The sequence below is a fragment of the Pezoporus occidentalis genome, unplaced genomic scaffold (assembly GCF_034315485.1).
Source record: "Pezoporus occidentalis ecotype Australia unplaced genomic scaffold, CSIRO_AGI_Poc_V1 ctg1, whole genome shotgun sequence".
Lineage (NCBI taxonomy): Eukaryota > Metazoa > Chordata > Aves > Psittaciformes > Psittacidae > Pezoporus > Pezoporus occidentalis.
The window spans coordinates 10,578,413-10,602,877 of NW_026912778.1; the positions used below are offsets into that span (position 1 = coordinate 10,578,413).

A 24,465-nucleotide genomic window follows, 5' to 3' on the forward strand; every position below is an offset into this window, starting at 1 on the left:
CAAGGAACCAGTCAACATTTCCATTTGTTCAACTTAATCTCTATCTGCAAACACCAGCTTTCCACACCAGTGCTGCCATATGAATCTTGCTGGACTGTGCAAACTGGAGCCCCAGTCAGGATTTAACCATGGGCACCACAAGAGGAAAAAAACCCCAAAAACCTCCTTTATGGTGCTCAGCAAGGTCTTGCTGCAGCACTTTCACAGAGGAGCGCAGCTCTTGCACCCCTTGCCAAACACCACTGCAGAGCAAATAAAGTAGGTCTGTCCCGCTCACAACAAGATCTCTGCAGAGCTCCCATTTAATCCCAACCTTACCTCACTCAAAGCACAAACCACAAACACAAGTCTTTACTCACAGCTCCTCCAGGTCCCTGTTTTCTCTTCCAGTTCACATGGATTTTATGATCTTCTTGTAGTCAAGCACTATCACAAGTTTATCTCCTCTTGTAGGTCTTTCCTGCCCACCTCTCCTGCTGCAGTCACAGGTTCCTCACACCCCCAGGCATAGATGAGGGCTAATTAGGTACCCAGGCTCCATTAAGCCTCCTTCCTGCTAATTCAAGGTTATACCTCTGCACTCGGACAATCCCACAACTCCCCATCCCTATGGTGAAAAGAGGACAGACTTCAACCCCTGTTGTGTATAAAAGATACTCAGGAGATGGGCTGCTTTTTACTCGGAACAAGGCAGGAAACCCACTCCTTTCTGCCATCACAAAGATTTACAGCAGTTCCAGAAAAATATTTTGGTTTGCTTAGAGAGGGAGCTGTATGCTTTAAAAATCTAGAGGAATGAAATGAGACAGGCCTGCTCATTCCGAAAGAGTAAACAGTTGTGGTTGGGCAGCTGAGATCAAAAAGACCCTAGTCCAACTGATTTGGACCTGTCTCTTGAATTGCAAATGAGCGTCCCAGTCCCTTGGGCACACTCACACACGTGAACTCACTTTTGACTAGGAATGCCAGTCACACTGGAAAGTTTTCCGTGAATGGGTATGTTCTTGTAAAAAGTGCCAAGTTACCAAACTAGCACCTTCTACAAACAGACAAAACCAGTTCCCTCCCCCACAAAATATGGAGGTTTTTGCCTTCAATGCAGCAAACTGAACGCAAAGTACTCTTCCCACCACACTTCACCAGGTTCAGGAACAGCAGTGAAGAGCTGCTCTTCAACCCAGTGCGAAAGCACTCAATTGAATGGCCCAATTTTTAATTTTTGCATATGAAGAGAGTAACCTCTACAGCGTGGTGTTTAGATCTGCACAAGGGAGGACACATGGATTTCAGTCCCTCTTCTGGCAGCTATCCTGCACTAATTATTCATAAGAACCAGAACACACACACCCCTTCCCTTTTCTTTAGGAGAGAGCTCTCACCAGCAAGTGACACTCACTCTTCCTGATCCAAAGCATACTTAATTATTCCATGCAAAACTTCAGTAAAAGAAGTTCAGTAAGCAGAACACTAGAACCCTTTATGGCCTGGCAATGAGGACACCGCCTTTCAAATTCCTGCAAGCAGTGAGTGAATTGGACTTTGTGTACCTACTGTCCGCATGAATGCTCTAATCATTAAGCCCTTGGATAAACAAGGGAAGGGTATAGGCCACATTTGCCTTTTTACTAGTCTAAGACAATAAATAAAATTTTTCCATCTCAAACTTCATTTTAATCACAAACAAAATATATCCATAGCATGTGAACTCACCAAGCAGCAAACCCTTTCTCTCCCTGACCTTTCAGGCCAAAGTGTAGGAACAGGCCACCATCACATAGGGTCACCTGGATACCCACACGGAACGAATAGCCATCCCTTCCTGAGACACTCATCTTTAGACCTCTCACTCCTCTTTATGGACTAGTATCCAGTTTACACAGTCAAGTATGAATCATGCACCTACAGGTTGTTTTATTAAGTATTATGGCTGTTCTCCCAGGCCTATAGTACCTCTTCCTCCATATTTCTTCTACCACTGTTCCAGAGGTAGCTGGGTTTTGCATGGAGCCTGTGCTCAATAGGTCCAGAATGACAGATCAATTAATTTCCATATACAAAGGAGATAGATACCTCATCTGAGAACCTCAGTGGAACCTATATAGATGAGAGGCCCAAAGTTCCCCAGCACTACCAGGTCTGAACCACCCCTGTGCATGGCACATGCTATGTGGGAACTAGATTATCAGAGAAGCAGGCATCTGTGGATTGCAGATCCTTCAATGCAAAATTGCAGCAAAGTGTGAATTTTAACCTCAATACATAAATACCACTTAAATCTATTTTGTGGATTTAACCTTTAGGCCTTTTTTAAAAAGTACTAGCCTCAGCAGGTATTTTTCTCTCTTTGCCATTTTTCTCTTTGCTACCTAACCTGTGAATTAAAAGAGCCAGCCAGTTTATAACAAGGATACAAATTACAGTTTGGAAATAAAAAAAGACAGAAGGCCAATTTACATCTACCCCGCTTGAATGAACCCCAAGTTTGTTGAGCATTTATCCTGAAAGTATACTTGACAATGGCGCAATATGAAGATGAAATACTCAAAGGCAAAACTGTTCTGGAATAACTAGTTTATGCAAATTCATTGAAAGCCCAATACAAACCCCTTTTCTGTGTTAAAAGACAGACGGGCTCTGGAAGTTCACTGGTCATGAATGAGAAGTCTCACTCTGCATTATAATGTAAGTTAGCAAATTTATCGTGAAGCCATGCCAATAAATTACAGTGCAGGATAAAATACAAAACATAACAGGATAGCTCTTTAAAACAATGTAGACTATAAATTAACAGGATAGCTCCTTCCTAGAAGCTGAAAATATGGGTTAAATGCTAGCTTCAAATCTGTGCAGCAGGCTACTTGACTAGCATTTGGCTCTCAATAAAGAGATTATTGTAGGATTAAGCCTTACCTTGGGAGGCAGAAAAGAAACAAATCTCTAATTATCTCTGCTCCTGTAGTCTGGCCATGATTTCTTTTTCTCTGAGGAAAAATAAGCTTTGTATTGTCTAAAGTTTAATGTGTGTATTCTTTCAGTTAGTTTATATATATATGAAAGTATTAATAAGGTAACACGTAAGTCCTATTTACTAGTTCTTACATGTGCTTTTTAATAGGAATATTTTTTGCAATTGCGTTTGCAGCATATGCATATTGTCATGCTAAAAAGCCCCCTTTTAAATATTTTGCTCTATAATCTGAAATTTCCTTTTGTGTATGACCTAAACCACTTCAACCACTACAGGAGAAGGAATTTTGGATTTGCAATCAATCAGTTTACTTCTTATTACTATTTAACTAAACTATTGACAAATATTTGCAAAGCAAACTCTTTGTTAATGACTAAACACCATCAAGAACAGAAATAACCTTCCTCATTTAGAGAGGAATACCATCCAAGAGCAAAATTTATTATCTTATTCTTCCTCCTAGAAGCAAAGTTGGGAAAAAAAATAACTGAGGGAAAAAAAAAATCTTGATCTAGAAAAATAAAATAAAAAAGAACATGAAACAGTGTTTTGGGTGAATTTGGTGAAGAGAAAAGAGAAGGATGAATGCAGAGAAGAAAAGATGTAGAGAAATGACAGAGAGTGACAAGACATCACAGGGAGGTACAGGAGAGTAAGGAAAACACATGAGGAAGATGTGAGAGAGAAACATGGGTTGTTGCATGAAAGGGAAAACCAGAATAAATACTGATGTTGCACATCCAGAAGAAATTGAAATCACCATGAAAGTCCAACAAGCTACACTAAAGAAACAGGAGCTAAAAAAAACCCCAAAACAAAACCCAAACCAACATGAAAAATGAAAACCCCAAGTTATCTATCATTTGCTTACTTGTACTAAAACTAATCTAAATTAAACACACTTGTCTGATTTAGAGGAAGTCCGGATAGCTCCACAAAATGTTTTTTCACCCTGGAAAACAAGTGTCCAGATCACGATTTTCCTGAAAAATTTTTATTCTGTTAGGAAAAATAGAACAAAATAATGTTATTCTGAGTTAAATGGAATGGATGTTAAGTTTGCCTAACCAATAAAACCGCCTTATTTGGGGTTAATCTATAACTAAAGTTTTCCTGCATGAATTGTTTAGGGTTTCTGGGGAGTTATTGCTAAAATACCATATTCTATTCAATGGATGAACTTTCCCAAGGAGGATAGCAGCTTCTCATCTGCCAGAGCTGTTATATTATACACTACTTGCAGGAAAACCAGTGTGCCACAGGAGATGTTGCCTTGAACAGACACCTAGTCTAGAGACCAAAATGGGAACAAGGCACAGAACTGTTTCTTTCACAGAGCCTTCCCTTTCCACTTGTACCAATTATCTGCTTCCAGCCCGCAGCATCATTATGGTTTTTGATTTCCTATCCTCACCTTCTCTCACACCCAAAGATATTTCTTCTACACTCCATGGTTTTACCACTACACATATCTCTTACACTACCTCATCTCTTTTGACATTACCACTGCCTTCTCTCTCCCCCCATCCTTATTTACTGGACACTGTCTGCTGCCCAGACTAGTATGCCTGCTATGAAAACTAACATGTGCACCTTGGTATTTCAGGCATATGATCCTGCCCAGGAATCTTCATTCTTGAATGGCTGTCACTCAAACCCTTTTCATGAGCCCAGAAAACAAGCCTCTTAAGCCAATGCTAGATAAGGGGTCAATGGAGGATGTGAGTGTATTTGTAAAACATCAAGTCCTTAGTGCATGCTGGCACAAAGCGCACATTAAAAAAGGGAGGGGGGGGGGGAGAGGGAGGAGGAGGAAAGACTCAGTACCAACAAAGAATTTTAAGCATAAAAAAGAGAACATTTTTCAATTACGTGTTGTGATGTATATGCCCATGGGTGTAACATGCATGTGCACAATAGGTGTGTTAATGATAAGAAATGTTTCAGCTCCTGAGGATTTTTTTCTTAACCCAAGGACTTGTTATAGAAGAAAACAGATTTCCAAAAATCTATAACAAAAAAATGTAGTAAGATGGTTACATTCAAGATGTACAAAAGAAATTTAGTCTTGGACCACAGTTCTATTGTAACTAGATTTCTTCTGGCTTTTTTAAAGACAGCAACTATGTGTATTTTACAAACTAAATAAGCTTATATGCAAAATTAGCTATTATGTATTGCAAATTTTTAAGACATTTTAGCCTTTCCTTCTGGAATCAATTAACTTCACTGGGTAGTCACACAGGAAAAAAAGCTTTTCAAAGCTTCCCTCCAAAGAACATTTGTGTCTGAATTATGGGAGACCTAAAGGCTGAACCAGTCAAATGTTCTCCAAATCCTGAGTAAATCAGCTTTGTGTTGGAGAGGAGCTGTCTTCCACCCCCACAAAGGAATTTCAAAGGTGTGAGTTACTCAATGTACTTGTATTTTTCAACAGAAATAACAGATGTTCTCAAGTTTCTCCAAGCTGTGACTCCAACTGTTGTGCTGAAAAGAAGTCATGACCCAGCTCCTATAAACATATTAAACCCAATTTTATTTCACTTTACATTTTATTAGCCAGTTGCTCTGTCTATTTATACCATTAAACATGATGCTTTCAACGACAAAAGGGACTCATCGCATACTACTTGAAACCAATGTCAGCACTCCAACTGGGTGCCAGAGTCCTTTACAAACATTGGCAAGCATACTCAATGAACTCATGTTTAAAGAAGTCAAATCTTTGCATAATTGCTAATGTTTTGGGGTATTCAGAATACCCAAATAGCCACAGGAACCAAAGCAGTTTGTCAAGGATCTGTCCCTTTCTAGTTACACCCCAAAACTGTAAGACTAGAGCTGCGTGCTCTTTATTTTGTAAAAGAGGTGTTCTTAGATGCCTGCTTGAATAAAGCACATATGAATCAGTGATGCGACCATGGTATAAAGCTCATGAAGTTTAGTGCAGGGCAGGACTAAAGTTCACAGTGGATACATGTACCTTTAAAAATACACAAGTACCATTTGCATGACCTCTTTAGATCACCTCATCCCCTACATGTGAGTGTGACAAGAGGCAGCGCATGACGTGCAATTCTGAATTAGGCATATACCAACTGGTCAACTAACGTACCTTAGGAAATGGTAACAGCTGAGGTCCTTCCAAAACCTTTTCACCATGGGACCCTCATGTGAGTTTCTCTCTACCCACCTGTCAATATTCACAAAACTTGATGATTCCATCTTGGTTTGATATTTTAAAACAATTTTCTTCTCAAACTTGGCAGAAATTCATTCATAGATTCAAAACTTGTTATGGAGAGATTGATAGACAGACCATGAAACAAGGTAAAATAGTACTATTGCACAAAATGAAAGCAGCCCATGCTGAATACATTAAAATTGCCTGATCGACAGACCCTAGAAAGCAATTACCATGGTGAAATCATTAACTTGTACTGTGTTAACTCTGGGGAGCTCTGAAAACAAAGATTCTCTTTTAGTTTGTCAGTGACCTAAGAGAACAGTATCTTTCTCTTCAGTATTTATGGACTGAAATACTAAGAGTTTGTTATCCAAGTCAGACAAGTCTACCACAGTAAAGCCTTCACTTGAATGTTCCAGCCATATTCATATACATAATATAGTCACTTGTTCCAGCCATATTCATAATCCCAAGAAACTTTCTTAAGCATGATACAGGCTGCATTTTGTTAATTTATGAGATATCAGATGATTGTAAGCCACAAAAAAGTATTTTTAATTTTGTCTTTCTCATAGTAAATGACAGTTAGTGTAATAAAGTCAGATAAAGAATGCCTGTCTTTTTACAGCATTGTCTCAGTCAAAATATACTTTTGAAGAAAACAAAATATTTCAAGTGCTGACAATTGAACTGAATTTATACAAAGCAATTTCTCTAGTCCCTTGATTCCTACACACACCAGACAGAGAGCCCAGCTCTCTACACATTCATGGCTAAAAAGACATGAATGTGTAACCTTTGAGGCTTTTTCACATAAAGGAGAAAGCCATCCTTACCTGCAGTCAGAGAGGTTTTGTCTGTGTATGGTTTATTCATCTAGTGTGTATGTTAATTGAGCGACTTAAGTCAAAGGCCTTTTTACTATGTACCTGCTAGAATCAATGCTTAACATCCAGATGATTAATAGGGTTGGCAGCTTGGGAATCAAGTCTTTCAGAATACTAAAGGGTCGAATATCTAACAGTGTTTATTGGGTGTATAATCCACTTTTTGAAAGTATAAATATTCTGAAACTTCATGGCCTGTCAACTTCATTAGCCAAACTATTAGACTATTAAAGAGACATTTTATTATCAGTGCTTTTTGTTCCTCAGTTAGAGCTAGGAAAAAAAAAACAAACCAAACGAAACAGTTTTGCCTTTCAATGCTTGCATGGTGAAATTACTAAGAAATCTACTGAGAATTGTGCTCAGAATTGTACTGAAATCACCAGGATTAAACTCTGTATAATTTAGATGAATAGCATCAGGGACTGATCACCACCCCAGGGGGACTGAAACCCTCTATTCTCAACTTGGCAAGTGTGTTCACTGGGGCTCAGTCTTATGGAAGGCTTAGAGAATAGTTTTCGCCTTTTCACTATTCAGTCGATAGACTCTCCTGTGATTAGTCCAACAGCATGCAGACGATAGTTGGATATATTTAAAAGTATATATATCCACCAGGAACTGGACAGACTCGTGCCCTGCACTGGCCTCATTTTAAATCAGCAGTTCATTAACTTTATTCCATGGTTGCATCACTGATTCAAATATGTTTTATTCAAGTAGGAATTCGGTGATACTTTATAAAACAGAGAAGACATGTCTACCTTGCAGTTTTGGGGTGCAACTAGAAAAGGACAGATTCTTGATAAACTGCTTTGGTTCCTGTACCTGTTATTTGGCATTCTGAATAATTCAAGATGTTAGAGATTAGGCAAAGACTGGACCTTTTTAACCTAGAGACATTATGAGGTAATAAAGTCATGGAAAACACAAAAAAGATGCAGGCTTATTGCAGGGAGCTATGACACAGCAAACAACCATATAGAAAAACAGGTTTAATTTGTTTGCTTCTCGTACATCTCTTTTATGTAGGCTGCCAAACAAAATAAAACAAATGCCCTACATAAACGCTAGTGTATTATGTGAATAGAGTTGTCTTTATCAAATGTACTTGCAATCTTGCCAGAAAGTAGCATCAAAGTTGTTTGACAAGACCCATTTTTCCGAATAAAACAGGCACTTTGTTGTCAGGAATGAAAATGTGATATTCTAGCTGCCAAATATTGAAAGCATGTAGATCCCACAATTCTCTAATTTTCTGTCCGCCTCTCAATGGTGTCTTAGGTCTCTAGAAATCTAAAACAGCATACCCTGCTTATTAGTCTAAATTCTGCTCCAGTCTCAACACTTCCAACTGCTTTTCAGAAGTTATAACTTACAACAGAACATTCACTTTGCCTACATGTGAGACGATAAAATTACAGAATTTCCAAAAGAAACGGAAACAGGTAAAACAAATGCCACTTTGTATTAGCTCTCCATAAAACAGAATTGTGCAGAACCACATGTAGGCCCATTCTAAACCTTAAATTCTGAACAGATGTGGCCAGATGTCTGTCCAGCCAGCATTGTGGGTGAATTTGGTTGTGACACTGGTAAGGGACTTGTAAAAAGCACCACTAGATCCCCCTTGCACCATCCTGAGCATGGTTCTTACTGAGTGAGACAAGCAGGGTGACTATAGCCCCTCAGGGTGAAGCCTGGTAATACAAGCCAGTAAAAGTCACCTGCCTCAAAAGGCACAACCCAGGTCCCCCTCTTTCTCTATTAGTCCCTATAGCAAATTCTTCCTGGAATCAACAGACTAAAGCAACTTTGGTATGGCAAGTTAAACATCCTGTATTGGCACTACTTCCTGGATGTTTATTACAGACTTACTAACAACATGAGTACTTTGGTTTACTCTGGTTTTATAATTAATATGTTCTTAAAATTACATCTAAACCCACCTTTATTGCAGCTTGCTCTGTACAGACATAAAACTAAGAGGCTGTTTTAAAGTGCTTATTGTTTATTACTAGGCTTATAGAGAGAAGTCAAGCAGGAAGAAGATGTGATACTAGTTCATATGAAAAAGCGTATCTATGAAAACAGTTATGTAGCTATGCTCAGACTCTGACAAACATTGGGGCAGAGATGAGATGCTTGAAAAAGCAGAGGAAGATAGGCTTAGAAGTATTTACACAGATTTTGTGCTATGCATAATCCCCTGCATGGGTGAAAACACGACAAAGTGAAGGAATATACAAGAGTGCTTTAGAGAACTGGCACTGTTTATATAATGGCAGTGAGGAACAACTTCTTGGTGCTGTAGATGAGACATGGCTTGAAAAATAAAGTCATTTGTATTTCACACAGCGAAGAAAGAGAGTCAATAGCATTGTGCAAAAAAGAGGAGTGACAGGACTGGGAGAATAAGCCAAGAAAATGACCTTTGCAATTGGACTGAAAGACAGTGGAAGTGTTGTTAAGTGCATATATGTTACGCAGGTTGTACTTGCAGGGAGGGAGACAGGAGGCCATAGGAGCTGAAAAGGTAGGCAAGACATACCTGAAAGTAACAGGGCAGAAATCAGCTGTTGCAAACAGACTGGAGACCACAGATTAACAACTTGAACAGCTAGTTTGGATGAGACAAGAGCCAGCACAAACACATCCTACCATTAAGTGTCCTATAATTAAAGCTTAGAAATATTTTGTAAGAAATTCATACAGATTTGAGATTGCAGTTGAGACTGGAAAGCTGCAGTAATGAAGACTAACTCAGAAACAGTGTCAGTCCTGAAACATGTTAAGCACATGCTGAACTTCAGGTAAACTCAGGGAAATTCTTGGTGGTTGCTTTCTTAAAACAGAGGTGAGCCTCAACTAAGTTTAAAACAATTGCATTACAGTTGCTGTCTTTCTCCCAGTGTCTCTACAGTTTTCACACCAGGATTTAAAAACTGTGAGCCAGCAGAAATGAAGGACAAGTCTTAAGAAAAGGCCTGTCTCCTGCCAGGACTCTTAAACACTGATTTGGGGATACAAAGATGATACGGATTTGGATTAGTAGGCTACCCATGGATTTTCCCAGCATACTGAATTCCCCTGGACTCTAAAGGTCTGGGTATAGCATAAGCAATAAAGCAATTCCTGCTTTGTCCAAGAAAAAAAAGCTTTATTTTTAAATTCTGTCCAGGTGTTGTTTTGCCAGGGAAAAGGGACTTGTAAGCCTTTAAGTGTTGTACACTGACCAAGTTCTGTGTTAGAAAGTTCCATGTGGACAAATCAGACTACAGCACACATTTAGGGAAACTCAAGAGACCTACAGGAGTGCTTTCATGCAGTGATAGCAAAGAAAACTCCTACAGCTAGCAAAATTCAGCTGTGAAATGCTAATTATCATGTGCTCCAAACCTCCTTTCGCAAACTAAACCCCTCTGCAACTGAAGCTCTGCAATCTCTGAAAAGCTATCTGGAGTTTATCCTCTGGAGGCGGCTGGAAGAAATGGAATGACCCTTCCCTGACTAATTATGTAGTTTTATCTGCCTTCTCAGATGGAAGATGAAATTCCGGTTTTGAAAGCTTTTATATAGTCTTGCCATACTTTTTGCTGCTTTTAAAAAATACCCAGTTTTGCACTTAGCAGAACAAATGCTTTTTGACCTATAGGGCCCTAAGAAATGATCCATCATCCTCTTCTCAGGAGCAGAAAAAGTTGCCCTGGTATAATTAGTGCCACCTCCTGTGCCCACATACATCCTGGTGGTCTGAGTCCAAGCTATATCCAGCCTGGGAAGGAATGGTACCAACCAAGTTGCCTTAAAGTGGGGAGATGTGCCACCTTTCCAGCATGGCCTGTAAGGAATCAAAGACAGGATTACCCTGTGCTACTAGCACAAAGCACTAGCAGGGTGAAATAGTCCTGTATATCTTTATTATACTGCATCTTATGTCTTGGTAGGGTTTCCCCCTTTCCTTTTCTAGGACTAGAATCAATTTGTGTTTCATTCGGATCTACAAGTCTATGAACTTCTAAATACACAGCCATCAGGTCTTGCAATCAGACAGTTCTTTATGACACTCCGTCTGGGTTGTCTGGCAGGCTTTCACATGACACTGTCTTCTCAGCATAGTAATGTTTCATCTGGTCCTTGGTAGAACACAGATAGTTTGGATATTTTTGATCATTATCTGCTAAATTAATTTATTGAGCAACACTTCTTACCTAAATAAAAGCATAGCTCTACATTTGGGATTAATTTCTTGCCAGATTCCCTCTTACTGAATTATGTAGAGGTCACATTGTCTTAATACTCTACACTGCTTACAGCTGTAGTGTTTTTCTTTAAGAAAGGAGGCTTTTTTCCTCAATCTTGGCCAGATTAAATCTGAACACTTTTAAGCCACATATTTAAATACGAGAAAAAGAAAAGAGAAACTATCCTTCTACAAACTCATCAGGAATTTGACGGACATAATTTATTTTATTGTTTTACTGTATTCAGCAAATAGAAAACCACAGGATTGTGCTTATGGTATCAGTATTTAAGGCTCTATTTTATAAACAAAACAAATAATCCAGTAGCCGTAAATTTAATATTTTGCTTGTTGTTGCCAGCTCCTTGTTTGTGTAAATGGCCACACACTCACTGCAGAACCAGTGCTGGCCCAGAATAAGAATGCATTTGATTTTTGCCCCAGTGTTAGATTTTGCGTTCCTGTCTGCAGTAATTAATTATAAACCATCGCTCCCAGGCTGCCTTCTCTATTACTGTTTTCTAAACAGCAGCTCAAGGGTTTGTACATAAAATTATTATTATTTCTTCCCAGGTGTATTAACTTACATTTATCTATATTAAATCTCATTTCTCTTTCCTCTGTCCAACTCTCAAAAGTTGTCCCTAACCTTATTCTCCAGTGAGGAGAGATCCTTTCCCAGAGCTGTTTTGTTTATGGGATGCATTGCTGGAAGGGTGTAATAGGTAAAATAATTGTTTAGCTCTTCTAAACTTCACATTTCCTCTTTTCTGCATTCCAATTCTGCTCCCTCTGATGTAGTCACTGTCTTCAGTTCAACCAAGCACATGCATTTAAAGAGCTGGCCCATTGTCTGGATGATGGCAGTAGTCCAGTTACTGAAATTTCTTAATCCTTTGTTTGGATTAAATTTCTTGTTCTCTCCTGAAACAAGCCTGGGGAATGAGAGAGGAGATTACACTGCATCCCAAGCTTACAAAAAAAAAATTTCATAAAAGCCACTTGTAAATAATCTCAGTGTCTGCTGTTTTTCTGCACCTGAAGGAGGTTCTTTAATTTCGTGCCAGCACTTTCCTTTTGGCCTGTCTGCATTCAGCTGTGTCTCTACTGGACTTAAGTTTCATTTTTAAGCTGACAGATTCTTGGTTCTGGGCTAGCTTTTGGCACAGCAGCCCCAGTACTGTACATCTTCATTGATTTGTACCCTGATGCCTCTCAAACCTTCTATAATTCTCTCTGCATATCAGCAAAATGAAGATGAACTAGCCGAACGCTGTCAGATAGCTTTTGACAAAACCGTGCCCAGGAAGTAGATTTGCCTGATCCCAGCCAGCAGCCTAACTGAATCTGGGCCAGCCCCTCATACAGATGAGAAAGTGCATCTTTCCCACCAGTGTCACTTGAAATGTTCTTGAAATGCTCTAGAGACGACAACAGTTGCTGCAGTAGCCTACTCAGGGGTTTGGAAGTTCCTGCTCCCTTCCTGGCTTTGGCACTAATGATCATGGAGTCCCGCAGGGAGTCAGCTCAGCAATGATGCTAATTAATTACTGCAGACAGGAGCTCAAAATGTAACATTGTTGAAAAAAACCAAATGCTTGTGCTGTTCTGTCTGCAGCAGGTCTCTAAAGGCTGCATTTTGGGAAAATCTTTAACGTAGCTAAATATCTCTCTCTCGCTCCGCTGTTACAGAAATACAGTGAGTAATGAAGAACAGGATACCAAATGAAACAAATTAGAAAGTGGATAAAGTAAAAGACAGGATAAAGAAAAATTAGTTCTCAACAGTAGGGTGCTCTTAGGAAGGATATGGCTAGGAATACAAGACTGGAAGAGACCATCTGGGTCACTGACAGTCCCTGCAAACACAAGCTGTTGTTCTGTAATCACGAACTTCAGAATGATCCACAGACTATTGACTCCGCACGCCTCCGTAGATAACAGGCCTCTTTCAACATTTTACAATAATCTTAAGACCTACTGTGAACACAAAATCACAGCAATAATGTGCCTCAGGAAAAGAACAAGTGAATTCACGGACATTGTCAGTGTCTGAGGACACAGATTAATGACCCAGCCTTTTTCCTTTCCCCTTCTCACCACATGTAGCAGCACACTGCATCAGATCAGGTCACAAGTTTGGCTGAAAATTCAGTGTACAAAATACTGATTCATTCTCAGCCGCATTAAATCTCTGAAACTGGTTGAGAATGAGCAGGTCTTTTTTTTTGGCAAGCTTAGCTCTTAGCTGCAAAACTCCCTAGACCAACCTACTGCTCATCTACACAAATACTAAAGGGGACCATAGAATTATAAAATGGTTAGGGTTGGAAAGGACCTTAAGATCATTTTGCTTCTGCCATGGGCAGGGACTCCTCACCCTAGACCATGTCGCCCAAGGCTCTGTCCAACCTTTAGCTCTGCTTTGTTGAACTTCATGAAGCTGGCATCAGCCCACCTCACAAGCGTGTCAAGGTCCCTCTGGATGGCATTCATTCCCTCCAGCGTATCAACCAAACCACACAGCTTGGTGTCATCGGCAAACTTGCTGAGGGCGCACTCAATCCCACTGTCCATGTCACTGACAAAGATGTTAAACAAGACCGGTCCCCAACACTGATCCCTGAGGGACACCACTTGTTACTGGTCTCCAGCTGGACATTGAGCCGTTGATCACAATTCTGTGTGCGGCCATCCAGCCAGTTCTTTGTCCACCGAGTGGTCCATCCATCAAATTGATGTCTCTCCAATTTAGAGAGAAGGATGTCATGTGGGACAGTGTGGAACACTTTACACAAGTCCAGGTAGATGACATCAACTGCTTTGCCCCTATCCATCAGTTCTGTAGCCCCATCATAGAAGGCCACCAACGACAGGCCATCATGATAGCTCTGACTCAGACAAGGACAAACTGCTATGGAACTGCACTGCAGAGATGAAATGTCTCATTGCAGCAAATTCAACCAAACAGCTAGCTGCCACTGAAAGAAGTGGTTCTATACAAGTCTGCCTCAATTGGTACTGCTGCTCAATAAACCATTTAATAACTTCTCATTTTTTCAGTGAGGTTTGCCTTCCTCTAGTTCAGCTCACCATGGCCAACAGAAAAGTGGAAATACATGGCCAAGGATGAAGGAGAGATGGAGAATGACCTCACTTTTTTTCACTGGCAAACTGCTAGAGTTGTGTGGTTGCATTGCAAACCTGTGTGGCATAAGCAGTTCCCTTTGAATGCTCAGATCTGCTCCTGTGCCATTTTTGTGTTAGCATCCATAGTTGTACAGCCTCGTTAGGGACATGATTAAGGGCCTAATTAAAGTCAAGAAGTCTGGTGGAAAAAAAAAAAAGCATCTTTTTTTCAGTCAGAGATGTTCCCTGATTGAGTTCATGTTAGAGCTGAAGAAGATTTTCCTGCATGATGGCAGAACAAGAACAAGTGGATAGGTGTAGTAGGTAAGGAGTTGTAGGAGCTGTGGGCAAATTTTTCAGATGATCCAAGGAGGCCTGTTCCTGAGCCAAGTGCTGGAAACAGCCTGCTGCAAGCACCGAGCTTGACCAGATGACTTCTGGAAACTAGAGTTAGGACAAATTCAAGACTGAAATAAGATGTGATTTCTTACCAGTGGGGGTTAATTAAACACTGAAACAACTTAGCAGAGGAGGTGGCAGAGTCACCACTGCTTGGAGTCTTTAAGGCGAAATAAGGTATTTTGCAGCAGGCATCGGTCCAGTCTCTAGTAAACTACTGAAGGAGATTAGGTAAAATGATCACTAAGGTTGCTTATAGCCTTCCAACCAAGAAGCCTTTTCATACAACTCTATGAATGCACCCCAACGGAGTGCCTGCTATGCTGTTTGAGTTGGGGAATTGAGGCTGGGCCTACAGTATCAAATTTATAATGTCCCTTCTGGAAGAAATAGTGCCCTCGGATCCCAGGCACAAATTTGATCTAAATATTTATCATCTGCTAGCAGCAGATGGATTTTTAAAATACAGGGGAAAAAACAAACAAGCAAACAAACCAGCAACCAAACATATACTGCCTATAAATATTTACGTAATTTTCATGGGTAATGTTAGCTTTTGTGCGTGTCTCTTTAAAAGCATTTTGCTAAGGGCCGTAACTTTAAAACTCAGAGATATCTAGCTGTGCATGCATAAATTTTCTTGGCAGACACAGTGGAAAAATAACTAATTGAAGATGGCATCAAAAAGGATTAAAAAAAAAATACCCAACTTTGTTTTCTTGACTACCTATTCTGTGGGTGCCTTGCGCTTAGCACTATTATGTTTTACAATCCATGTTCCTGCTATCATGTGCTCACTATCACTGTCATACCTTGGGGAAAAAAATAGGTTGATGAAATTCTAAAGTTTGCAACAATTACTCAAATCTTCAGGGACTGCATTTGAGTGACACTAAACAATTTACAAAATGCCAGGAACAGCCATTCTGATAACAAGAAGCTATTAATTTTCAGTGTTTTCATAATTTCACAGGTGTCAAATCTTAATCCATTATGCCCAAGTATACTATGTTGCATAGTTCCTCGCTGACATGCCATGGGCTAATTATTGATGGTTCACTACATTCTAATGAAACTTATATCTCATGTCTGTCAAATGGAAATGAAATAACAAGAGAGAAGTTGCCAAAATGACTACTTGAGATCTTTTAAAGAATACAAAAGAAGAGAAAGATGTTCTAATACCCTCTATCCCACAGGTCATTCCAAACACTGCCTCTTGAGCAACGTCCTTCTCTCGCCTCTTCAGTTTTACCTTTTCCTTACAGATAAGCACCAGCCTTCATACAAACATCAACTTGAATCTTCACATTATTTTGAAAGAATGCTATGTTTATGGATATATTAATCAGATATTTGAAAATACAGCAATTCTGCAGTCAGTGCTTTGTGAATATACTTGACACCCAGTTACACAGACACAGAATTTATGCTGTAGTTATGACTGTATCTCTAACCTGAAACATTGCTTTGTCTCACTGAAGGTGGAATGTAGGTTTCCTGATAAATGTACTGGAAGAGATATGCTTTTGTTCTTTGCCATACTGCTCCTGCCTCCATGGCCCTGCAGTAGATTCACAATTTCTATAAAATTATGGTGGTTAAAAAATTTCCCACCCTCTTCTTTCCTGCTCCTCTCTGTACTTATGGTCTTAATTAAGAAGTAAATAGAACAGTCTTAAGAAGCAGCTTTGTGTGATATCCATTATTCCACAGCAACAACTCACAGCCTGAAATACACACTTAAAAGGACATACTCTGTTTTTACCAAGAGGGAGGTAATTCCTGGCATAAGGCCACATCCGACACCTGTATGTGGCAAATGCAAATGTTACTGCAGTTAAACCCTACAGGGGTAATGAACAAGAGGCCACGGATGAATAATTTCTCTCTCTGGATGCACACATATGGCTCAATGCAATATATGCGTGGAACCCTTCAGCCAGGTCTGAGCTAGTGTCACAGGCACTGTGTATGTACATGACCACAGTGCTGTAGCTAACCTAATTAGCATCATGTTCAAACTAATTAGCACCACCTACCAACAGGGTTAAGTACTTTGGGTGCAGCAGCACTCACATGCAAGTATTCAGCTGCTGCTTCCTATTCTGCATGTACCTTGATGAGTATATGCTCTGTTAAGTCGTGTGCTCTGTTGCATGGTGTTGAGATGCCCTCTGTCCTGTTTGGCTTTTTAAATGGCAAACACAGATAATTTGGTTTTAATGCTTCCAAGGCAATGTAAATCTTTACTCACTACTGTTTTTTCTATACATTTTCTATTAAACTGAATATGAAAAAAATGCTTAGCATACAAAAATATTAGGATAAAATAAGTTTAGGATATGCTTCCACATGTGTCTAAAAAGAACCTAAACAATGAAAACAACTAGATGAAAAGAAATCCCTAAGTCTCTATGCTCAGCTGCTCATGTAAGCGCTGACTTTCTGCTATCTTGTCCCTGGGGGACTAATTTACAATTCTGTAAGATGTTACTGTAAACTGCTTAGTAGCAATGTTGTGTCCATTTGCACAAGCATGAATGATGATCCAAGGTGTGAAGCAACAGAAAATCAGCCTCTGGTATTTATATATGACCTTAGGGAAGTATATCTCCTTCAGAGCATAGCTTTGGGAATTTTCATTTTCCAAAGCAGAGCTTCTGTGGCAGTTTAATCCCTTTTAGCTTCTCAAATGAACTGATAAAGCATGCCCATTTCAAGCTAATACGTGGACACACTAGTTGTAATAATGAAATCCAAACTTCTTACAAGCAACTAAACTGGGCATTATCAGCTGGCAGTTTATGTGTCATGGTAGAAGAAATCTTGAGGGATTTGAAGGATGCAGCAATTGCTTCAGGGAGGGTATTCCATATGTTGAGGGTGCCCAAAAGGACATAATTAACACAGCTACAAGAAAAGCAGATGGATTAGATATGGAGGATGAGAGGACAGCAGATGACAGGAAAAGGCAAAGTTGTTCAGTGTCACGGTGCAATTGACGATGCAGCTGAACTGACAGAGCATCCAGCTGCTGCTGAGTGGGTGGGTTCCATAGGAATTCAGCAGAACAGCCACAATAAACCCTTGGAAGTGGTGAATGCTTCTGTGGCAGGTTAGCTACCACAACTGGCTCCCTTGGGTGAGACAAGCACCAGTGATGGCACAAGGGAAGCACCAGGAACCAAGCCACAATGAGGGGTGAGGAAGGAGGCACAGCATTACACTTTCGGCAAGAGCTAGCTACTAGCTTGGCTTAGCTCTATCATCAAAATCAGGTCCCAGCTCAACAGGTAGCAACACTGCTACATAAACCAGCCTAAGCCATTCTGTTTTGCAACCCTGCATCTCTCACCACTTATTTCTATCCCAAACCAACCCTGCAGTTGCACCAGAAGTGCTGCCTGATAGACTGTATTGGAGAAATATGCTGGTTGAAAAATGTGCCTCTTCACACTCCCCCATGCTGCTTTTCAGCCAAATCAGGTTCCTAATCTGGTTTATCACATGGCTGAATAAAACAACTGTGCCAGCAAACTAGCAGGCATATCAAAGGGACAGGAATGGATGGCTGGGAGCAGAGACTGTCTTAGGCCAGCAGAGCTGCAAAAAAGTTGTCAAACTGCACTCTCATAGGGCTAGAGAGCTTGCAGAGACAAGGAAATCTATGGAGATATACTAAAGAGGTAAATACAAAAAGGAGGCACAGAAATAGACTGGGGAGATAAGTGCAAAAATAGTGGTTCAAGAGACCTTTTTGACAGGTCAGGTCAGGTGTAGGGAAAAAAAGATGTCGTAAGCAGGATGAGAGATAACAAAAGCCTTAAAAAGCATATCTGTGATCAGGACAGAGATAAGATGATACTTTAGAGAAGGAAACAAAATTCATATATATCATGATAAACAAATCAAAAAAGAATGGAGTCAAAGACAACTCCCAGGTTATAGGTCTGATTGACAGAAAGTAATTGTGTGCCTTCCAGGCAGGATCACAAAGTACCTACCCAGGAAAAACAGGAGTCCTTGTGTGGGGATGGCAGATGGAGTTTCAAGTTGGGACACTCTCTGAAACACTATACATTTCTTCAACAGGTGGAAACTTTTAACTCTGAATGAGTTTTTTCAAATGAGCTTAAAAGCTAGCAAACTTGCACTTCCACATAACGGTAGAAGTGGCCAGTATTGACAGCAATGCCACAGAGGGCAGGGACCAAAAATTTTTCGGATGCTCTGTAAAACTTCACACAGGAATCCAGAATGGGCCAAAGCCACACCTTTTAGCCTTTATCTTTTTGAGGGGAGCAGGAGCATTCAGATTCAGAAGCCTTGACTCTTACCCCCACTGAAATTTTGCTACAAGTACTACAAGTAGGAATATTTACGAGCTGGTTTTGATGACAAATTATTACACCAAGCTGGAAAATGAGTCCACATTTGTCTATTTCAGTAATGGAATGAAAAAATAAGCATTCTCACTTTTTGGAGTTGTACTCAAGTTCTGGAGGTATTTCCATGCAATCTTGTCTCCTTCAGTGCCATCCAGTGGAATTAACATGAAATATCATGCCTACAATATTTCAGTAAGGGATATACAAAAATACCACACAAAACAATTCTATATTTTCAGGAGCTGCTGCTCATACCAGGTAAATTGCAGGTTGTCAGGGATATTGGTATAACAATAATGAAAAATAGAACCATGATTTTCAATAGCAATAATTCAAATTAAATCTGACATTGTTGCCTGGAGTCTCAGGAAAGCTCCTTATATAATTTCTAAAATAGTTATTTGTGTCTGCAAAATATGTAGCACATACAAAATTCATACTGGTACAGCATGGTATGAAGATTTAATAGCATCCATTTCTGTAATGCACCCATCCACAACCCAAGCCAATAAAATATTAGTTGTAATTTTTCCTCTCCTCCAAGGCATGAATAGTTTGACTGCAAGAGCAGGAACATTAGATTTATAGGTGCTTACACTCTCAATAATACATGTATTTTTAAAACATATTCACACATATCTATATTGTATTACATATGCATATGTAGACATTCATGTGCTGCACACATATATATGCACACACACAAATAAATGTTCAGTATGTTACAGCTTCATAATAGATTCTTTTTTTCAGATAAGACCTCCTTGCCCTTTTAGTGCTTTCCTGAATCCTCTTGAATTACAATGAACTTATGCCAATATTTGCATTAAGATTCCTAAGGCTGTTTTCTTGCCTTTTCCAACTCCAGGGTAAAGCCGCCTGCCAAAAGCAGAAGGCTTCCTACCTAAAAAACTCTTTAAAGGTGGCTTTCAAGAAGGATTTCTGAAAATAAATGGATCTCTACCTCTTTTGTTCCTTTACAACACACACAAAAGACAAGAAAATATCTTATACTAAATTAGAAAAGCAGAATATTTTATTGTGTTACTTACCCTAGCAGATGCCTACTGCAATGGGGGAAAAAACCCAAAACCCAAACCCACATTGAAATGCTAATGTCTCTGCGCTCACAGTTTTAACTTTCCTTTCTCTAATTCTCTGTTCAAATCCCAGTGGTTCCTCTGTCAGTGCCCCCCTTCCCATCACAGCTTGTCCCTTTGCTCAGAGTCAGGACTTGATTCTGTCTGATTATGTCTGCTCTATCAATGTGCTTTCACTGCTCTGTTTTCCTCACTAGTTTCCACATCTATCCTCTCTCATTTGTCTTTGTCCTAGGCTCCTGGCATACAGTCCATTCCAATTCCTCTTCTATATGTATTTGTGCCCTTGCCTTGAACTCGTTTCCTTCATTTCTCCTTGAGAATTTAATTTCCTTCCTCATCTGATCCCAGTATCCTATCCATACTACTCTCATGTTAAGCTTTTCCACCCCCTAGTACTTTTAGTCTCACTACCTCTGAGGAGGTGTGAGTCTGCCTCCATACTTACTGCTTTTCTCCCCTCTGTCAGGTCCTTGTTCCCTCACCATTCCTATCAGACATGCTCAACCACCTGTGAAGAGGAGAAAGCAGCTTTTTGGGAGCACAGGGATGGTCTCCACAGCCTCACCCTCAATCCAGAGGCCCACCCCAGTCCATAGTGGCCAACAGAGGTCTCTTCTGGACTCTGCAGCCCACAGCCAGAGTAAACTTCACTGCAGCAGTAGCAAGGGTGGTGGGGAGACCTTCCAAGTCAGGAATGTGGAAAATTAATTTCTTCAAAGGCTTATCAGTTATGCTAAATGTAGTCAGAAGATCAGACGCTCCCCTCCCAATTCAGTTTTTCATGACAAATTCCAAGACTGCTCTAGAGCATAAACACATTAAAGCACTTCAAAAATAAGATCTCCACAATATTTTATTCTAGACAAAGCCCTTTTTTCCCCACCTCTGTTCTTAGATCACGTTCGGTAGCAGTTAAGTCATCCTAATCCTCCATCCTTGGCATGGAAAATTTCACACCAAGTCATGGATGTTTAGTGGTATGCTACCTAAAGCATAGTTTAACAAACAAGATTTATGGTATGCTACCTTTAGCTCTTAAAGGTTAAGTTAAAGCTTAACAAACTCATTTAAAAGAAAACAATTGACAACCCTATGGTATGCAGTTATATCTTTCAAGTATAACATACTAATAAATGCAGAATAGTATTTAAGCTAACAATAAAAGCACGTAAGAGTAAAGGAAAATTATTATCAACTAAGATCTTCATTTCACCTTCAGTTTTGTCTACTGCGATTACACAGTACATTTTCACTAGATGAGAAATCTCAGAAGTGTGGATGATTGTGTAATCCAGAGCTGCTTACAGTAGTGTAACAACAGCTGTGTAACTGCAGTGAAATAAAAACACAGATATACTCTACTGCCCTTCCACTGACAAGCCTACGTAGCCATTAATACTCCTTTAGCAAGTCTTTTATTCCAAGGATTACTGAACAGTAAGGACTCGCTACCTCGGCACATGCACACGTCTCCCTTGAAGTGCTGTCCCCTGCCTAGCTAGGGGACCTTCAACAAGCTGCTCTTCCCGATCCTTCTTCAAGATGCATTCTAATGAATGTAAACCAGATCTCCCAAGTGTTTACTTATTACTTACAGCAGGGACCAACCTACAGAAGGTGCTCAGAAGATTTATTGTGCCAGGCCAGTAAGATCCCACTGTAATTTCCTTTCTGTGGCAGTAACTCGGAGCTTTCTGTTTGCATTGCTGTGATGGTAAGGGCACTCTTCTCATATTAAGCTGAGTAAAGAGCATCACTATATATTAACCTTCACTGCACAGAACTTAATTGAACTCAATGGGGCTACTGCCCTCTGCGTTTCAGACGGACTTGGCTTTGACAAAATAATAATTCATTGGTTCACAAAGGCAGAAATAAACTTTATTATATAGGAAGTGCAGGTGCAATGCTGTGATTATAGACACCAACATGATTCACCTCGAGATTTTACTTTTATCTTGCCAAAATAAACTACTATGAAGCCCCAAATGACTCCAACAACACTACTATCAACGTGGCATTTAGAAGTTCCTTCCCTAGTGGGAATAAAACTGTTTTCTTCCAGAGTTGAAAATTAAATGCTCAGTATTAGCACCATCAATGAGGTATTTAACTTCAAAATTGCCTTTCTGGGTGAGAATGAAAATGCTACTTGTTTCCTTTTTTAAAATTAACAGCAGTGTTTTTCTCCCTTTTCTACTACACACACTTGTTTAATCAACCCGAGGCACAGTTGGTCCATCGTGCTCAGAAAGCATCGCAGGTATACAGCTATGCTTGTCTGTGTGTGCACATGTGCGACATATCCCATGCTCCGGGGCCAGGATTTAGCCTGTCTCCAGAATGATTCAAGCAGACAGTAATAAAGTACAAAGAGTATGTCTGGAAAAAGACAGGAAGGAAAGCCAAAAGGCTAAACTTTGGCTTAAGTCGTCTTTGTACCAACAACAAGGCTACGTTGATACTGAAGGAGCATTAGAGAAAAATAACCCAAAAATAACAGCAGTAAGGTGCCAGACCATAGAAATTGCTCACCATAGCCAAACCCTGTTGTGAGCTATTCCAGAAATGTGCAGGACTGCCCTCTGACTTTTCTCCACAGTCACCTACATTTGTGTTCAGATGTGTGGTCAGGGGGCAAAGAAGTGAAATGGCTTTTGGTTAATTTGCCCTCTAAAACTGGGAAAAAAAAAAAAGTCGTTCTAATCAGTACTTGAGCCACTCTAAGACCAGATAATGTACTAGGCTCTGAAGCTGTGCTGAGTCTCCAGCACTCCCTAGAACGATACTTTTGGAGGAGGCAAGGACTCACAGGTGAGTCCATATAACCTTATGCACATGGGGTGACTGAAAGCAGATGCAAACCTCTAAGATGTGGAGGTCTGCCTTGGACGTTTGAAATCAGGAGCTGTCATTCAGCCAGCAGCACCAAAATATAGCTTTCAGGAGTCCCTCTTAGTACACAGGATGCCCTTACCACCTTCTAGACTCTAAGCCTTTCCAGCTCTTACCAGGTATATAAAAGCACCTTGACACAGACTAGTCGTCACTTCACTTGACAGCTCAACTTGATGGTTGTCAAGGGGACAGGGCATTCACAGCTGTATTGTTTGCTCTGATACCTCTGTAAGAGTACAGACAGTCCTGATACAGCTACTCAGGCCTGTATGAGAAGTACATCTCAAGCCTCAGCCAAGTCCCAGCTGGCTCTGCTAGAAAGCAAGCTGGTTCACTGAACAGGCTGGCAGCATGGGTAACCTCAGCTTCAGCACAAACTCAAATCAGTTGTTTGCCAGGGATTCCCTTCACCCTTTGCTTCCAGGGTCTGTACTGACTGTGAAGCCAAGAATCTTCACAGAGCCAGAGGTCTGTGAAGAAGGTCAAGATCTATCACAGAGCCAGAGGTCTACAAGACAGGCCCACCTTGTTTCTAAATGGACAGCCTAGAGTGACAGACCATGCCTTTTATATATTTGAGCCTACACTACCAAATAGTCACATGCAGGACTGATACGACTAATGCCTGGAAACAGATGGGCAACACTACACTGGTGGTGAGCACAGTGCTTCTAAACCTGCTGACACTGTTTCTAAATAAACCCAAGACTCATACACCACAGAGTATACAAACTTTCTGCCCTCTTCTTCCTCTACATGCTAACACAAAACAATATTGTGTCTGTTGGGCCCATCCCACTCATTAATGTTCGCTTCTGCTCTGTCACTGGGTTATTCTTGCCAACACACAAGCTAACATCTTGTGGGCTCACCAAGAAAGCGAAGGAAAAACACTTCCACTCTAACAACAGATACAGAACAAAAGTACGTTGGACTCCTTTTTTCTGGCTTAGTTTCCTTACTCAGTTTTGCACCATAAAGGTACAAGTTAAACCACTGCATAGCAATTTCCACGGAGTAAGACATTAAAGTCACTTAAGGAAAAACACTCATTCCTTAAATGCAATCAACGTTACAGTTCACTCCACAATGGCATGTGGGTATTAAAAACCCAAAACTTCAGGAAACACAGACTTCTAATTTGGGTGGTGAGGGAGGAAATCTTACAGCTCTCCTGGGACAGCCCTTTGGAACTCGGAGCTCTCCTCTGCTGCACTAAGTGAGCACTGTCGGCAGATTGTGGTAATTTCACAGCGTGCT

At 40.3% G+C, this 24,465-nt stretch overlaps 1 long non-coding RNA gene across 1 annotated transcript in view; it reads right to left on the reverse strand.

The window, feature by feature from the left end:
* The window catches only part of LOC134169844 (uncharacterized), a 50,400-nt gene extending 25,965 nt beyond the window's left edge, over window positions 1-24,435 (reverse strand). Inside the window, exons 1-2 of the long non-coding RNA XR_009967037.1 lie at window positions 24,373-24,435; window positions 21,521-21,636 (exon numbers count right to left, since the gene is read on the reverse strand). This is a non-coding gene — a long non-coding RNA (uncharacterized LOC134169844). The remainder of the gene's footprint in view (window positions 1-21,520; window positions 21,637-24,372) is intronic.
* Between the last annotated feature and the right edge of the window lie 30 nt (window positions 24,436-24,465).